This window comes from Budorcas taxicolor, chromosome 5 (assembly GCF_023091745.1).
Source record: "Budorcas taxicolor isolate Tak-1 chromosome 5, Takin1.1, whole genome shotgun sequence".
Classification (NCBI taxonomy): domain Eukaryota; kingdom Metazoa; phylum Chordata; class Mammalia; order Artiodactyla; family Bovidae; genus Budorcas; species Budorcas taxicolor.
This window is the reverse complement of record NC_068914.1, coordinates 111959084-111977865: the sequence shown is the minus strand read 5'-3', so window position 1 is coordinate 111977865 and position 18782 is coordinate 111959084. Positions and strand designations below refer to the sequence as shown.

Below are 18782 nucleotides of genomic sequence, written 5' to 3'. Positions count from 1 at the left end.
CCTCGGTGGCCTCCCACCTCCAGCAGGGCGCTTGGCAGGACTGAAGGCAGCCTGCGGGGCTGGACTATCTTGAGCGCAGCGGAACCTGACGCTAATTCCATTAACACAGTCAGAGGGAGTCAGGTGAGGCGGGGCTGCTCCAGCCACGGGCAATCTTGGGAAAGGAGACACACGTGTGAGACTATTTCCCAGAGCTGCACTCGGTGCTAATGCAGGCCCAGAGGAGCGGGTCCTTCCTAGTTACTGACTCTCCCTAGCAACTTCTCTCTACTAACTCTTCCTAGGTGCTGACATCTTACACGGCACAGGACAGCAAAGATTATCCAGGCAGGGAGACGCTGATTGCAGAGGATGCCCCTGGGTATATGGGGCAGCCCAGGGAAGATGCCAGGGAGCCGGAAACACATCCTAAGCAAGAGCAGGCTCGGTCAAAGATTCTCGGCAGAGTCAAAAGACACAGCTGACATTTACGGAGGACATCCAACACAGGTGCGCCGTCTCCTTCACCCCAGCTCAGCCTGAGCACCTCTATCTTACAGGTGAGGGAACTGGGGCTCAGAGCCCTGGACACCCAGCACTTACAGAAGAAAGGGAACTGGGTTCATCTCTAAAAAACCTAGAGGCCCCATCTTGTTGCTTTTTCATTTCCTGGATCTGAAGAGAGGCCTTCCCAGGTGTCTTGGCAGTAAAGAATCCACCTGCCAATGAAGGAGACTTGGCTTCAATCCCTGGGTCAGGAAGATCCCCTGGAGAAAGAAATGTCAACCCACTCCAGTATTCTTACCTGGAAAATCCCATGGACAGAGGAGTCTGGCGGGCTACAGTCCACGGGGTGGCAAATAATTGGACACGACTTAGCAACTAAATAACAACAGCCCTCTGAAGGGAACCTTCATGAACCAACTTTAATATTCAGTCAACACCCCCAAGGGTGTAAACAGAAGCCGGGACTGCCATGCCACCTGGTCCCAGAAACAGACCTGCAATTTCCTAGTTAAACACCAAGTTACTGGATGCAGACTCTGTCCTACAGAAAAGCAACTCATGGGCTTTCTGAGCTCAAAAACAGTAGGTTGAGCCCAAAAGTGTTTTACCACTTTTGATTCATGAATCTACCCAACTGTGTTTTCTTTCTTTACAAAGATTTTCTTTTTCTTCCCATAAATCCTCATCCATTCAGTCACTGCCCTTCCTTTTGACTCTTCCTACCAGTTCCTGAAACAAAGAAAGGGGTTAGAGGTCTAAGTGGGTCCCAGGTGCCAGAATTCCGGGTGCCAGAATTCGCTTCAGTCGTGTCCGACTCTGTGCGGCCCCATAGATGGCAGCCCACCAGGCTCCCCCATCCCTGGGATTCTCCAGGCAAGAACACTGGAGTGGGTTGCCATTTCCTTCTCCAGTGCATGAAAGTGAAAAGTGAAAGTGAAGTCGCTCAGTCATGTCTGACTCCTAGCGACCCCATGGACTGCAGCCTACTAGGCTCCTCATCCATGGGATTTGCCCGGCAAGAGTACTACAGAGGTGCTCCCAGATAAGATGATGGGAAGAAACTAGTTGGCTGCTTCATGTGGGCCAGGAGCTGTTGTAAGCATTCACACAGATTTGTCTTTTTACTCCTAATCCCATACACACTTCTAAAGGTTGGTATTAATTAATACCCCCAATTTGCAGGTGGGCAATGGATGAGACTCTGAGGGCTTTCCTGGTGGCTTAGCAGTAAAGAATCTGCCTGCCAATGCAGGAGACGCAGGTTCAATCCCTAGCTTGAGAAGATCCCCTGGAGAAGGAAATGACAACCTATTCCAGTATTCTTGCCTGAAGAATCCCATGGACAGGAGCCTGGCGGGCTACAGTCCATGGGGTTGCAAGAGAGTCTGACACGACTTAGCAATTAAACAACAACAGTGAAGTTCTGAGAGGGTTAAAGACTTGTCCAGGTTGTATGGCCTGAAGGTCTGTGTCCCTCCAAAATTCATAGGCTGAAATTGTAACTCCTACAGATAATAGCATTAGGAGCCAGGGCCTTGAAGAGATGCTTAGATCAGAATGGTGGAATTCTTAGGAATAAGATTAGTGCCCTCATAAAAGAGGCTCCAGAAAGATCCCCAGTCCCTTCTGCCAGAGGAGGGCACAGCTAGGAGGCAACAGCTATGAAGCAAGGAAACGGCCCTCGCCTGACCATGCTGATACCCTGATCTCAGACTTCCAGACTCCAGAACTGGGAGAGATCCATTGGTTGTATATAAGCTACCCAGTTTGCAGTGTTTTGTAAGAGCAGCAGGAACAGGTTAAGACACCAAAGTTCCACACCTAGGAAGTGACAGAGGTGGAGTCCATGCCATGCTACTCACCACCGCGAGGTGTTTGGCAAACATTTGTATTAATCTCATGTGCCAATGGTTCCTTTTCCCTTGTGTACCTATACCTCTAATCACATGATACAGACCTGCAGGTAATGCCTAATCTACCATCTAAGACGGTGGTCCCCAACCTTTTGGGCACCAGGGACTGGTTGTGGAAGACAATTTTTCCGTGGGCCAGGATTAGGGGAGATGATTTCGGGATGATTCAAGCACATTACATTTACTGTGCACTCTGTTTCTATTATTATTACATCAGCTCCAGCTCGGATCATCAGGCATCAGATACTGGAGGTTGGGGACCCCGATCTAAGACCTGACTACACCAAGGGTGGTCCTCAGACCAGGAGCATCACCAGGGAGCTTGTCAGAAATGCACAATCCTCAGTCCTGCCCCAACCTCTTGCATCCAGTTTGAGAAGTGCTGATAAGATCCTTATTTTCTTGATTCAATGTAAGGAGTTGCCTCACACATCCCCCTTCCTGGGGTCTGGGCCTCAGGAGGCTGGGGAGTCTAACATAAGATTTTCCATTTCCATCGTTGTACTCCTTTCAGGAACTCTTTCCTGATGAGCACCCTTGCTCTCTCCTTTCTCCACCTCATCTCACAGGCACATGAGATTCTGAACTGTACAGTCTGGCAGCTGCCTGATTTAGCACCATGCTGCCTCCCAGGGAGCTCCCATGTTAATTGTCTCGCACATGCAAAGGGTGGAGCTCAAAAGTTCAAAGACTGATTGCAGGGCAGATGGAAATTATCACTCACTAATCAAATGATCTCCATTCAATTGAGTGACACAGCAATCTGGGGAGAAGACATGAGTTCTGTTTGGGGGGTATTTTTGCCCCATAGCAACAGACAGGTACTCTGACAAGAGTATCTCCATCAGTTGAGTCACCTAGTCATTCCAGTGTATTGTAAAAACCACGCACTTAGAAGGAAGAGGGAAGAGCAGCTGAGGTCCCAGAAGTGTCGAGAGGGGAAGGTCAGGAGTTTGGCAGGAGCCGAGGGTCTGAAACACTCCCCCAGTGACTGACACCAAAGTCTGGCTTGCTGCTGTTGCTCACTCTTTGAGTCGTGTCTGACTCTGCGACGCCATGGACTGTAGCCCACCAGGTTCCCCTGCCCCTGGGGTTTCCCAGGCAAGAAAACTGGAGTGGATTACCATTTCCTTCTCCAGGGGATCTTCCCGACCCAGGGTTTGGTAGAAGGCACTGAAGACATGGCCTGTGTTCCAAGGGGGGAGGCTGGCTCCTTCCTCCCGCATCTGGGGGCACCTGAAGGACCTCAACAAGTGCAAACTGTAACTACAAGTTCACTCCGTCCAGGCCAGCGTGACTGGCCAGTCCTGGGACTGAGCACTTTTCCTGTCTGAGATGATTTGAATTCTCAAAAATACCCAGGAGGGCACTTACTGTCCTAACCTGAACCCATTTTACAGGTCAGCTGAGTACCTGCATGCTTAAGTGACTCACTCAATGTCAAGAATCTAGTGGTCAGGCGAAGACTAGAACTGAGGATGTGACCATCCAATGCTCGACCACATTCCCCAAGAAGGAGAAAAGCACTTGAGTCCAGTACCTTCTGCTCGGCGCCTCCACAAGACCACCCAGCAAAGTTATTGCCTCCAGGGACTTGGAAGTGCCCTCCTGCTACTTCCCGGATCCCACGCCCCACTGTGTATTCACCCAAGGTGTGTGCTAACACCGATCCTTCCCTGGCAACTCCTAGGTGCTGGCTTTACAATCAAGGCCAGGAAACCTGCAGAAGACAGACAGACTCACGGTCCAGCTATGAAGGCAAGAAGGGGAGAGAACTATCTCGAACATCTTTCTACTCCATCTCCAGACTGCGGTCTCACCTCTTCTTCCAGAATGCTCTGAAAAGCTGCTCCACTTTTCTGCCCCTCTCTCCCTATGTCTGAGAAGCTCAGAGCCTTTCTGATCCTCAAGGACTCAGAGAGGAATGAAGCATCCTGATCAACAGGCCCTGTCTACACTGAATGTCAGCCCTGCCCACACTGAATGTCAGCTCTGCCCTAGGGATAGAATCAAAGGACTCTACTCAATCCCCCAATCAAACCTACCTTCCTGCCTGGGACCCTCCAGAGACCAGAACCTGAGGAACCTCCTCGCATTTTTAATTTTTAGATTTACTTATTTGGCTGTGCCAGGTTACAGCATGCAGAATCTTTAGTTGCAGCATGCAGACACTTAGTTGCAGCACATAGGATCTAGTTCCCTGCTGCTGCTGCTGCTGCTGCTGCTAAGTCACTTCAGTCGTGTCCGACTCTGTACGACCCCATAGACGGCAGCCCACCAGGCTCCTCCGTCCCTGGGATTCTCTAGGCAAGAACACTGGAGTGAGTTGCCATTTCCTTCTGCATGAAAGTGAAAATTGAGAGTGAAGTCACTCAGTCGTGTCTGGCTCTTCGCAACCCCATGGACTGCAGCCTATCAGGCTCCTCCACCCCTGGGATTTTCCAGGCAAGAGTACTGGAATGGGTTGCCACTGGACCAGGGATCAAATCCAGGCTCCCTTCATTGGGAGCTCGGAGTCTTAGGCACTGAACCACCAGGGAATTCACTCTCCCCCATTTCATTTCCTAACATCCTAGACTAACTGGCCAGCCTGCTGCAACAGTTCAGTTCCTCTCCTTCCTTACCACAGGGAATCAGATGCACTGAAAGCTAAAACCCTTTGGATGAATGAGTCCCCCACAAGCCCAGCACAAAAAAACGACTGTTAGCTTTGTCACCCAACTGAAACCTGGCAATGCAAAGGATCTATAATTCTTCTACCAAAATATGTTTTGTGGGGGAAAGTGTATCTCTAACTTCAATAGATCCAGCACCATAATCATGGCATTTATTCCTCTACCCCTTTCCTGTTGAATGCTCCTCTCTCAGCTCACATAATCCCTTCTACTGCTTCACAGAGAAACACTGAGTCAAACACAAATCGTTTTACATCTGTAAGACACCGAAGGGCAGAAGACACCAGAAGGTCATTCGCCTCTCCCTTTTTCATCCCCTTTTTCATCCATTTCTGGACCCTCGTTTCATTTTGCCTCTGCTAATCGTGTGGCTTAAAACCAACATTTCAAATTCTCTGTGCTGCTTATCACTAAGCTGGGACTGATCAAGGTAAATCCTTACCTACCAACATAAAAAATGAGAGGCCGACAAACTCTTAGCAAGCACCAGGCCCTCTGAAAGAGAGGCAATATTATATGCAAAGGAAATAAGAGGAGAGCTGAAACATAAACTGCCAGGTATTAATGCAAAGTAATAAACCAGGGAAAGGCCCAATAGCAACGTTTTATGGAGACAAAGCAAGAACTTCTCCCAAGGGCAGGGGAGGCCAAGAACAGAGGTTCTAATCTAATAAATCAAAGCAGAAAAAACGAACTATTAACAAGGCCTGGCAAGTGTATCTCAGAAGACAGCTCCAGGGAAAAACAGACAGAGCTTAAGGGTCACCAGGGGTGCTGGATTAAAAGTCCACAATCAAATCCTACAATGCCATACGAATCTTATTTAGTTCTATCGAAAGATACTGATGACGAGGCCTCCCTGGCGGTCCAGTGGTGAAGACTTCACCGTCCAGGGCTTCCCTGGTGGCTCAGTGGTAAAGAATCTTCCTGCCAATGCAGGAGACATGGGTTTGATCCCTGGTCTGAGAAAGATCCCAAATATAAATAAATAAAATTACATTAAAAAAAAAAAGTCACCTTCCAACACCGGGGTGCAGTTCAATCCCTGATCAGGGCGCTAAGCTCCCACATGCCTTGCAGCCAAAACACCAAAACATAAAAATATCCAATAAAGACTTTAAAATGGTCCAAAAAAAAAATCTAAAAAAAAAAAAGTTCCAAAAAATGTTGATGGAGCACAGGCTACCTGTACCAGACACATGGGGCTCAGAGAATGCCCTAGATGCTACTGTGGCAGTCTCGCGCCCAGCTGGGATGCCTAGAGGAGGATAACAAGGGAAAGGTGGGTCTCCATGAGAGGGGGCTGCTGGGGAACTAGACCACGGCAGGAGGCAGTCTGAGGCCCCAAAGAACCAACACCGATTTTTGATGATTCCTCTTTCTGTCTTTTGTTTTTGGGGCGGGGCGGGGGGGCGGGGAGGTTCCTGAACTGTTCAGTCTTGAGCTACCTGCTGTCCAGACTTAAGTATCTATTTGATTTATATAATAATGACTACTTTATACTCACAAAGCTTTCATGACCCACTAGCATGGCTCGGGGCACATTTTCTCCAAGTCCTGGCTCTTGATGTTTTCTTGCTGAAGCCAAGGTTAAAGAATGCAGAGTCTGACCCCAGGAGAGAATAAAATCGATGATCCAGTAACCAACTGATGTTCCAGGCTTGGGTGGGAAGGTCAAAGGACAGTCTCGCCAACCTGGACATGGGAGTCCCCCAAGTCCTCCCTTCCCCCCACATCCAGGTGAGAAACCAGAAGGAGGCTACAGGCATTTCTACCTCAGCTGTTGCAGCTCCAGTGGCTGGTTACAGACTTCACCCCAATTTCAATCCAGGCTCAAAGATACCCACCCTACCCATCACTCTCATTCCTACCCCCAATGGCCTCTACAGAAAACCCCGGTACAGAGAAGTAAATCAAAACTGTCTGCTTCTCCACAGGAAACAAACTTATGGTTACCAAAAGAGGAAAGTGGGGGGAAGGATTAAAATTGTAAGTTTGGGAAAAATTGGTAGACTACTATACATGAAATAGATAAGCAAATACTTTATGGTTTCATCCACACACAAAGAAGAGATAAGCAAGAAGGACTTACTGTAGTGCAGGGAATTATATTAAACATCTTGCAATAACCCATAATGAAAAATAATCTGAAAAAATATATATAACAGAACCACTTCACTGTACATGTGAAACTAACACAAAATAGTAAATCAACTGCACTTCAATTTAAAAAAAAATGAGGAAAAAACTTGCTTCTCTAACAGGCTTTAAGAAAAGGATGAAAAACCAAACACTTCCTTCCCCACAAAAAAGATTCACCAATAAATATTTGCTAAGTGACTGCTCTATTTTTCAGAATCCATGTGAACTGAAAAACAAGAACCGTGGACCAGACAGAGAGACCTAAATGAAACTAATCCTGGGGAGAAAAAGAGGATAAAGACTGGCCATAGTGAATCACTGAATGTTGTGAAACAATAGGGTGGTGGCCCTCCTGAAAAAGAGTTAAAAAAAATAAAGACACAATGAATAGAAATTCACAACCAAATCACTTCTTTCTCCCTCCTTACTGCTGGAAAAGAACACTAACAGAAATAATTCCTTCCTCCGGCCACCTGAAAACTATTCGAAGTTTTCTCAAAGAAACCTTGCATGCACAATGTTATCAGCTGCAAAAGACTACTAAAATCAATAGCTAACTCAAGCATCCCAGCTCTTTGAACTGAATCCTCCCTACTTCCACTTGAATGGGCTCTCGGAAATCATTAAGAGCTGCACAAATAACCAAGACCCCTTCCCGACAAGTCAGATAACCCAGAAGTGAAACTCGCTGAAATCTTCAATGAAAAGAATCTCTAACGGCAGTTTCCAACAAAAGCATCTTTGAAGGCCTGACCCTCCTGTGAACTGCATGGTGGATTACTGCGGTCACGAGACATTAACACCATCCCTATTCTTCGTGTGCACATCCCTTTGTTCTTCTAGCTTTTTAGTGGGTTGAAGCGAAGCTCACCCTGGCAGCTGAAGATTCCTCTAAAATCTAGTCACTCCTTATTCTATCTGCCCAACTCCCAGTAATGGCTGGCAGTAAAGCCTTTGAAATAAAACGGACCCATCTGCTTATGGAAGCATCTTACATTTGACTCACACACAGCCCAGGAGGGAGAGAAAAGCTCCCTCAAAGATGGTGACATTATTAAGGTGAAACTGATGTCCAACATCCCTGAAGCCACAGGATGGAACAAAGTAGGGGGCAGAAAGAAGTACTTAGGAAATGCCCACCAGCAGCTCTTGCAGGGCAGAGTGGCCTTGTCAAGGAACAGGTGCCTTCAGCAGGCTTGCTGTCACATGGCCCTCCTCCTCTCCCTCCAATCTCTCACCCCCGTCACTGGGGGTGAGACCCAGTGACCTCAGGAAGAGGACAAAGAAGACATACAGAATGTTATTTTTTTTTTCCCCATTCACAAGGTACTCCAGAAGTTGTGACAGCATCAGAGGAATGAAATCATGTATGAGTCTGCTAGGGCTGCCATAAAAAATACCACCGACTGGGGGGGCTGAAGAAATAGTCATTTACTGTCGCACTGTTCTGGAGGCTTGAAGTCCAAGATCAAGGAGGCAGGGAAGGGCTGATTTCTTCTGCGGGCTCCCTCTTCAGCTTGCAGATGGCCACCTTCTCCCCAAGTCCACACAGTCTTTCCTCTGTGAGCATGGACCTCTGCCAACCCTTTGTATGTCCAAATTTCCTCTTACAAAGACACTAGTCAGACTGGATTAGGGTCCCCCCATGTGACTTCATTTTAACTCAGTCACCTCTTTAATGACCCTGTCTCCAGTCACATTCTGAGGTCACAGGGGTTAAGACTTCGATGTATGAAAGTAGAAGGGGAAGCAATTCAGCCCAAAACAAATGACAATGACAATAACTGTCCTTTAAAGCAGGGCTCTCCAACCTCCGGGGTCTAATACCTGATGACCTGAGGTGGAGCTGATGTAAAAATAATAGAAATAAAGGGCACAACAAATATAATGTCCTTGAATCACCCTGAAACTATCCCCACCATCCCCTGGTCTGTGGAGAAATTGTCTTCTGCAAAACCGGTTCCAGGTACCAAAAAGGTTGGGAATCACTGCACTCAGGGATCTGATAATCAGATTATGCCAGGTCCTTGATGCACCTCGGTTTGTTAAATCTTTGCAGAGTTCCCATGAGGCAGATAGTCTCCTTTACAAGTCACACAGTTAGAAGGTGGCTAAATAACCCACAAGCTTAAGAACAGAGATAGGTCTGAGCCCAGGATGCGGAAGAGCAAGGCCTCCCTTCCCCAGCTCCAGTGGAAAGACTGTTTCTAGATAGCAAATTCTTTCAGACGCCTCAGTTCAATGATCCTCAGAACACCAGAAAACTCATCCTTTAAACTCTGTCCAGGATGTTGTGACAGGAAATGACACATCATGGGGGTTTTCTGATCTTGTTTTTTTTTAAAAAAAAAAGTTTCAGGGGATTAATCTGTGAGTTGAGTTCTTAACGGAGATTTGATTTTACAGTGTCAAAACAAGACAACTGTAAACAGGGCATCTCCAAGAGTGAGGAGGGGGCCTGCAGATTTCATGGGCTCTGGGCCATTATTTACTAATAGGATTAGCAGATGTGAGTGTGGAATTGCTCCCCTGGCTTGAAATAATGCAATGTATTTTTCCTAATGTAATTTGAAGAGTCTGTTAATACAATAAGCCAACGCAAACTTTAGAAGTGATACGGGGAATTGCGGGCAGCAGTCACTTCGGTAACACCCTAAAGGAAACTTGACTAATATCAGGCCTAATCAAAAACAATTAGAAAAAAAAAAAAAAAAAAACAATTAGGGCGCTTCCCTGGTGGTCCATTGGTTAAAACTCCCTGCTTCCACTGTAGCATGCACGGGTTCAATCTCTGGTCTGGGAACCAAGATTCCACATGACGCGCAATGAAGCAAACACAATATTTTTAAAGTGTTATTTTTAAAAACACACACACACACACCCAATCAGATAAGATAAAGATTAACAAAAAATAAACCAAATACAGTCAGCCGTATCTGCAGGTTCCACATCTGCAGATTCAACCAAACAAGGAACAAAAATATACTTTTTTAATGTTCTAGGCTCTCACCTTCTGAGAGGGACAATGTTTTTTCTATAGAATAAATTTGCTTCCACTTAAAAAAACATGTCCAGAAAGTTCCATAACCAAAACTTGAATTTAACATGCACAGCCACAGCATTTACACTGTATTTACTATTTACACATGATTTACATTTTATTAGGTATCGCAAGTAATCTAGAGGTAATTTTAAAGTGCAGAGGAGGATAGGCATAGATTATACACAAAGACTATACCATTTTATATAAGGAATTTGAGCACCCAAGGATTCTGGTATCTTCAGGAGATTCTAGAATCAAGCCCCTGAGAATATCAAGGGAAAGCTGTATTTGACAGCTATTTTTAAACTGGCAGGCATTCCAGTGCTCCCACAGCTTTCAAGAAAACCCAGGGACTCTAAGAAATAAACCTTCTAACGCAATAATGGCTCATTAATGCAACATCCCCCACCCCCCAACACATACACATATAGAATACAAACCAAATTCAGGAGCTGAATAGTGCCAAGAAAAAAAATATTCAAAATTATGTGTCTCTTTCCTCACTTTTTTCTATTATTTACTCAAGACTTAGGGGAACTCAGGCCAAAAAAAACAGTCTTTTACAAGCCAAGGGCTTAAGCGACTTGGCCACTATTTGTGAAGTCCATGTGCTACAGGGCACTTCTATGACAACTGTAGCATGGGCCTTATTCTGGAATCTTCCACTCCTGAGCCCACGAAGGAAGTCTGTTCTCGAGAAAGGATCTCATTGTCCATTAAACCTTCCATGATATGGGTCAGCTCGGGATATGAATTTTAAACAGCTTAGTTAGTTAGGAAGAAGGAGGCAGAGAATTCTCTGGGAGCCAGACAGCCAGGTTCAAATCCAGACGTAAGCCTTTTGCTAGTTGTATTGAGGCTCAAAGTCTCTGAGCCTCAATTTCCTCATCTGTAAAATGGAGTAAAAACTGGAACCTTCCTCCTAGAGTCATAGTGAGAGGTAAGTCACACAAGCTATTTGGAAGATTTAGTGAGCACTCAATAAACAGCTGCTGTTAAGTGTGGATTGCGTGCTCAGGCACTCGGTCACGTCTGACTCTTTGCGACCCCATGGACTGCAGCCCCCGAGGCTCCTCTGTCCATGGGGATTCTCCAAGCAAGAATACTGGAGTGGGTTGGCATTTCCTGCTGCAGGGGATCTTCCCGACCCAGGGATCCAACCTGCAACTCTTGTATCTCCCGCATTGACAGGCAGGTCCTTTACCACAGAGCCACCTGGGAAGCCCGTCAGTTTGGATTAGTACCAATCTATATATTGATTACAATATGAAGTATAAAGTAATAAAACTGCATTGTTTAACCATAATGAGAAACTGCTTCATACCCACAGGGATGGCTACTGTCAAGAAAACAGAAAATAACAAGTGCCAGTGAGGATGTAATGAAATCAAAACCCTCATACACTGTTTGTAAGACTATTAAATGGTGTAGCTGCAACAGAAAACAGTACAAATATTCCTCGAAAAATTAAAAACCGAATTATTATATGACACAGCAATCCCACTTCTGGACATATGTCTGAAAGAAGTGAAAGTAGCATCTCAGACAGACATTTGCAAACCCATGTTCACAACACCACTGTTTACAATAGCCAAGAGGTGGAAGCAATCCACACATCCACTGATGGATAAATGGATTAAGCAAATGTGGTACGCACATGCACTGGAATATTATTCAGCCTTTAAAGGGAAGGAAATTCTGACACGTGCTACAGCACGGACGAACCTTGAGGACACTGTGCTAAGTGAAATAAGCCAGTCACAAGACACATACCAGGAGTCAAAGTTCAAAGAAACAAGGAGGAGGGTGGTGCTTGCCAGAGGCTGGGAGTAGGGAGGAATGGGGAACTGTTTAACGGATACAGTTTTGCAAGCAACCAAAGAGTCCTGGAGATGTGTTGCACAATGATGGGAATATACCTAACATTACTGAACTGCACACTTAAAAATGTTTAAAATGTTCAATTTGGGGATTTTTTTTATCCCCTGGAGAAGCAAATAGCCACCCACTCTAGTATTCTTGCCTGGAGAATTCTTTGGACAGAGGAGCCTGGTGGGCTAGAGCCAGACACGACGAAAGCGACTAACACACACACACTGTGTTTACCTAAAGACTGCTCGAGAAGCTGTGGAGCTCACCGCCAGAAGTCCTCCCCTTAGGGAGAGGATCAGGATTGGAGGGGTTTTGAGGAAATTATAAGAAACCTTCTGACTGAGAATAGATTCTATTTCAGAGCTTGGAGACAAAATCCTTCCCCTGGGAAACTGCCTCCAACTCACTCATCACATCCTCAGAAGTGGAAACCCTACTTTTCATTTCAGAGATGTTATCACGGAGCTTTTCAAATAAGAGCCTTGATAAGGAACATTTAACATGTGATGCGATGGCTCCAAGGCAGTGAGGGCTTAGAGATACCAGTGAGGCCAGAGGGGCCCACCAGCAAGCTGCCAAGTCCCACGCTCTGCTGAGAGGTGCAGGCTCTATCTTTCACCTCCAGGCCATCCCTTTAGAGGGGATCCTGTGGAGTGTTGGGGGAATGAGCCCAATTCTATCCATCAGCCCCGGGACTCCAGTCCTTATAGAGCGACTGGGTCACAGATAACGAAAAGCATATTTCTGTGCATGTCAGACCCCAGGGAGCATCACACCAAGTGATGAGATGCTTCAGAAGGGACTGCCCTCCACAGACCTTAAACCTGTGTGCTTATATACAAGTTCCTCTCCTCCTTCCCTTGCTCTCAGGGTGAGTCACTGCCAGCATGAGCCTGAGCCAGAGTTGGGGTAGGGAAAAGGATGGAGGGAGGGAAGATTTACTGGATGCTGTCATCCTCAGGCTTTCAAAGGGTCCCTCCACTGCCAACCTGAAGTTCACTTCCACGGCACACCTCCCACATACGTAAGAAATACAGTTGCCATTTATGAAGCATTTGACATATTTGCATATATTATTTACATCTCTCTCACACAGGTCAGGGGCTTCCCTGGTGGCTCAGAAGGTAAGGAAGCTGCCTGCAATGCAGGAGACCTGGGTTCGATCCCTGAGTTGGGAAGATCCCCTAGAGAAGGAAATGGCAACCCACTCCAGTATTCTTGCCTGGAGAATCCCATGGACAGAGGAGCCTGGCAGCTACAGTCCTTGGGGTTGCAAAGAGCTGGACATGACTGAGCGACTAGCACACACCCAGGATAGGTCCAATCCACCAGCTTTACAAACCAGCATGTCTAGATTACTTTTCAGCGTACACACAGCCCCTCACACCTGAAAGGAGGTACTCAGTATCTGTTGAGGGAATACCTGGGTCGCTCTGAAAACACCTGCGTCTATTAAAATAGAGTCAATTAAATGTCCTAAGGAAGCCTTACCTGGTTCCAGGTAAAAATGTTCTTTTCCACATCCATCATTTAATGAGAACCCAATAAAGACTCTGTGCTGTCAACAGACACTGGTTCCCAAGTACATGTAGATCAGAGGTCCCCCTGTGCCTGTGAGTAAGTGAGGCTACTCTGCTGCCAGCAAACTGCTGAGCTGTAACACACCATTTGATTACTGTCTTGTTTCACTTTCTGAGCTTCTTCTTTCGGCTCAAGAAAATCCACCTCGGCTGAAAGCAGGAAAGACAGTGATGGGGAAGTGTGGCACAGGATTTCGACACCACAATATTCCTCAGCTACATCCTGGATGCTTGTTAATAAAACCTTCATCAGCACAACTGATGTCATACCCATGGTGGTATCTCCAAACTGAATCTTGTTCCAGAAAGACCGTTCAACAGCCAAAAGTATAATTTCAAACAGGAATTTCATTCTTTATTCATAACTTCCAAAGTGCATTAACAGGAATTTATTCATTCAGTGAGTCAACAATAATATTTATTGAGTTCCTTCTTTGGAGCTGGCAGTCAGGTACATGCCAGGGATACCCAGGGAGGGATGAACAGACAAAGGTTCTGCCCACAGGCAGCCTCTATGTTGATTGGGGGGTGGAGGGGAGGTAAAAAGGAAGAAAAAGAAATGAATTTCAAAGAGTGATATGTGCTTTGAAGAAAATAAAAGAGAATGCTGTAATAAGAGGGAATTCTTTAGAACAGATGGTCAGGGATGGTGTCTCCAAGTGGGGGTAACATGTAAGCAGAGACTAGTTCATGGCTATCAGGCAGTCTTTAGGAACAACAGCATTTTTCGTAGAGAGACTAGCAAGTGCAAAGTCCCTGGGGCCATTTTTGAGACAGAAAGAAGAAACCGTCAGAAAGGTGAGCAAGGGCCCGGTCTTGAAGCATCTTATAGACCCTAGGAAGTAACGGTCAGAAGTCCATCCTAAGCACAGTGGGAATCTCTGGATTTTTGTCTTTAAAAATCTCTTTCAAACTATTGCATAAAGAACAGATCGTGGGGATGAGCAGTGACTCTTCATAATGTGGATTCTACACACCTGTTTATTTATTTGGACTTAAAACAGCATAAAATTGTTTATGTCTTGTTGTTTAAAAAAAATAACATAAAAGTTATTCTGTCACAGTTCTAGGGGCCAGAAGTCTGAAAGCAAGCTGCTCTATGGGAGAACTCTCCTTGCCACCTCCAGCTTCCTGGTGGCTACAGTCCTTGGGGTTGCAAAGGGCTGGACACGACTGAGCGACTAGCACACACCCAGGACAGGTCCAATCCACCAGCTTTACAAACCAGCATGTCTAGATTACTTATCAGTGTACACATGGCCCCTCACACCTGAAAGGAGGTACTCAGTATCTGTTGAGGGAATACCCGGGTCCCTCTGAAAACACCTGTGTCTATTAAAATAGAGTCAATTAAATGTCCTAAGGAAGCCTACCTGGTTCCAGGTAAAAATGTTCTTTTCCACATCCATCATTTAATGAGAACCCAATAGAGACCTTGTGCTGTCGATAGACACCAGTTCCCAAGTACACACAGATCAGAGTACATCAAGGCTGTATACTGTCAACCAGCTTATTTAACTTCTATGCAGAGTACATCATGAGAAACGTTGGGCTAGAAGAAGCACAAGCTGGAATCAAGACTGCTGGGAGAAATATAAATAACCTCATATATGCAGGTGACACCACCCTTAAGGCAGAAAGTGAAGAGGAACTAAAAAGCCTCTTGATGAAAGTATAAGATGAGAGTGAAAAAGTTGGCTTAAAGCTCAACATTCAGAAAACTAAGATCATGGCATCTGGCCCCATCACTTCATGGGAAATAGATGGGGAAACAGTGGAAACAGTGTCAGACTTTATTTTGGGGGGCTCCAAAATCACTGCAGATGGTGATTGCAGCCAGGAAATTAAAAGACTTTTACTCCTCGGAAGGAAAGTTATGACCAACCTGGATAGCATATTCAAAAGCAGAGATAATACTTTGCCAACAAAGGTCCATCTAATCAAGGGTGAACATGATGATTGGCGCTCGCATGATTCGTGATTAACGGCTCTGCGTAATCACGACCTGCAACACCCTGATTGCTCCTATCTGATTCTTCCTGACGATCCATGATATTAATGTACTTTACTATTAGACTGAGGTTTTTGTTGCTGTCTCGTTAGTTGTATCTGAAGTAGCGTTGGACACGAATGAGCGACTTCACTTTCACTTTTCACTTTCATGCATTGGAGAAAGAAATGGCAACCCACTCCAGTGTTCTTGCCTGGAGAATCCCAGGGACGGGGGAGCCTGGTGGGCTGCCGTCTATGGGGTCACACAGAGTTGGACACGACTGAAGTGACTTAGCAACAGCAGCAGCAGTCAATGGTATGGTTTTTCCAGTGGTCATGTATGGATGTGAGAGTTGGACTGTGAAGAAGGCTGAATGCCGAAGAATTGATGCTTTGGAGAAGACTCTTGAGAGTCCCTTGGACTGCAAGGAGATCCAACCATTCCATTCTAAAGGAGATCAGCCCTGGGATTTCTTTGGAAGGAATGATGCTAAAGCTGAAACTCCAGTACTTTGGCCACCTCATGCGAAGAGCTGACTCATTGGAAAAGACTCTGATGCTGGGAGGAATTGGGGGCAGGAGGAGAAGGGGACGACAGAGGATGAGATGGCTGGATGGCATCACGGACTCGATGGACGTGAGTTTGAGTGAACTCTGGGAGTTGGTGATGGCCTGGCATGCTGCAGTTCATGGGGTCGCAAAGAGTTGGACACGACTGAGCGACCGAACTGAACTATCTATTTTAAAGATTTTTTGATGTGGAGAAGTTTTAAAGTCTTTATTGAATTTATTCACAATATTTCTTCTGTTTTATGTTTTGGTTTTTTGGCTGCAAGGCAGGTGGGATCTTAACTCCCCGACCAGGGATCAAACCCATGACCCCTGCATTAGAAGGCAAAGTCTTAACCACTGGACTGCCAGGGAAGTCCTTGTGGATTTTACTTAGATGCTCTGGCTAAACTCTCCTGTCTGTCCTACCCCAGATCACTCCCAGAAAAGTCTGAATCAAATGAAGTGGGTATAATCGATGGGACTGGCAATGGCAGGATTCTCTCCAATGGTCATGAAAGGAGGTATCTGAAGACAGTCTAACAGGATGGGCATTTGCTATGTACCCAAAAAGAGAATACTTGAAAGCTTGGAACCATGTCTGAACACACCGGGCTCTCAGAAATGTTTGTTGGATAAATGATTCAATATACCATTTCCACTAAACTTGATGCGAAGACAGAGATCAAAAAAGTCAGAGACTACCCCTGGCATGCAGCAGAGGACCTGTCCACAGCAGGGACTCCCAACAAGTCAGAGAACTGAGTAAAATGTAAGCAAAATGACAAGCTTTGCCAAAGATCACCCTGTATGTTTCTCTTTGAACGATGGTCAATATTTTATTATTTCTCAAATCTGGTTCTAGAATTTTGGAAACAGCTCAAAAATAAGCACCCCTGAGATGTAACTGTTATCTCTTCAGACACATCACACACACTAAAGCTTTTTTTTTTTTTTGAGATGTCAGTTCTTGAGATGAATCTATTCTCTCTTTTCAAAGGCTGAAAGAAGGCCCCTTTCTACTTGTCAATTCCCCTAACCAATGTTCAGCAAAAACATTTTCAAGACCTAACATATAATGAAAACGCAGCTTCAAATCCAATCTCCCTCTTGATTTTTGTTGAACTTTTCAAAAAAGAAATAAATCACTGTGCTTCTGTCTTGATCTGGGAACAGTACAGGCTCAAGACAAATGTTGATATGGTGAAGTTTTCTGACAAACTCTTATGTTGTCTGCAATTTACACGTTGGCACCAGCTGCGTGATACAGTGTACGTCTGTCTTAAGCTAGGGGCAGTCAGGTAACCTCGAAGGTCCCTAAACAGGAAACACACACTGCTGGGGGTGGTCAGTATTTGAGAGATGACCATCAGAAGCCCACTCCTTGTTGGCCATCTAATAGCGCGTTCACAATCTTTATCTCCCACAGGGACCAGAAGGTGAGAAATTCAGCTTAGCGAATGTTAGAAATAATCTTGCATCCGTGAAGTGAGTGGTGTTCAAGATGGCTAGGCTAAACTTCTCCACTTTTCCTCAACAAACTGTAGGCTAAGACCCTCATCTTTCAGAGCACACTCTGACCCAGAGTATTGCTTGCTTTGTGAGCCGATATCTGCAGAGGATGCTGATGCCTGCTTCAATTAAAAGTGAGCTGAATTGGTGTCAGAACTTTCTCTTCTACTGGGAGAGAAACCTCCATGCAAGATGCAGTCAGAGAGCCTGAAAGTATAGACAACTGCACTTGGCCAGATTTCAAGGACAAGCTGCACAGGAACATTTATGTAGCTGCCTTCTGGAAATGCACATGAGGCAGAACCTGGTCGAAGACTTGCTTCACCCTCACACTTCTGAAATAAACTACACGGGAGGCTCAATGGCCCTTGGCTCCCTTGAAATGCTGGAGGCACAGGGCTCTGCCCAGATATGCCAATGATGGCTGTGAAGGGCTGAACTGCATCTCTCCAAAATTCCGATGCTGAAGTCCTAACCCCCAGGACCTCAGAATGTGACTGTATTTAGAGACTGGGTCTTTCAAGAGGTAACTGAAGTTTTAGGAAGGTCATTAGGGTGGGTACTGGGCTTCCCTGGTGGTTCAGAGGGTAAAGAATCCATCTGCGATGCAGGAGACCCAGTTCGATCCCTGGGTCAGGAAGATCCCCTGGAGAAGGGCATGGCAACCCACTCCAATATTCTTGCCTACAGTATTCCATGGACAGAGGAGCCTGGTGAGCTACATACAGTCCAAGGGGTCGCAAAGAGTTGGACATGACTGAATGACTAAACACATACTCAGGGTAGGTACTAATCCAATCTGACTGGTGTCGCTATGAGAAGAGGAGACCTGGACACAAAAAGAGGTTCCAGGGATGCATGCACAAAAAGGAAAGATGACGCAAAAATACAGGGAAAGACAGCCACCTACACACCCCAAGGAGAGAGGCCTCAGAGGAAACCAAACCTGCCCCCCCCGCCCCGGCCTTGATCTTGGGCTTCCAGCCTCCAGAATGGGGAGAAAACTTCTGTTGTTCAA

General features: G+C 45.9%; 1 protein-coding gene and 1 non-coding gene across 3 annotated transcripts in view; one reads left to right on the top strand and one right to left on the bottom strand.

Moving 5' to 3' along the window:
* The window catches only part of CHST11 (carbohydrate sulfotransferase 11), a 261528-nt gene that overhangs the window by 212205 nt on the left and 30541 nt on the right, over nucleotides 1-18782 (bottom strand). The gene's annotated exons all lie outside the window — the stretch shown is intronic.
* LOC128049136 (U8 small nucleolar RNA) lies at nucleotides 15610-15745 on the top strand. The gene has a single exon (XR_008199500.1). It is a non-coding gene; the product is annotated as a U8 small nucleolar RNA (small nucleolar RNA).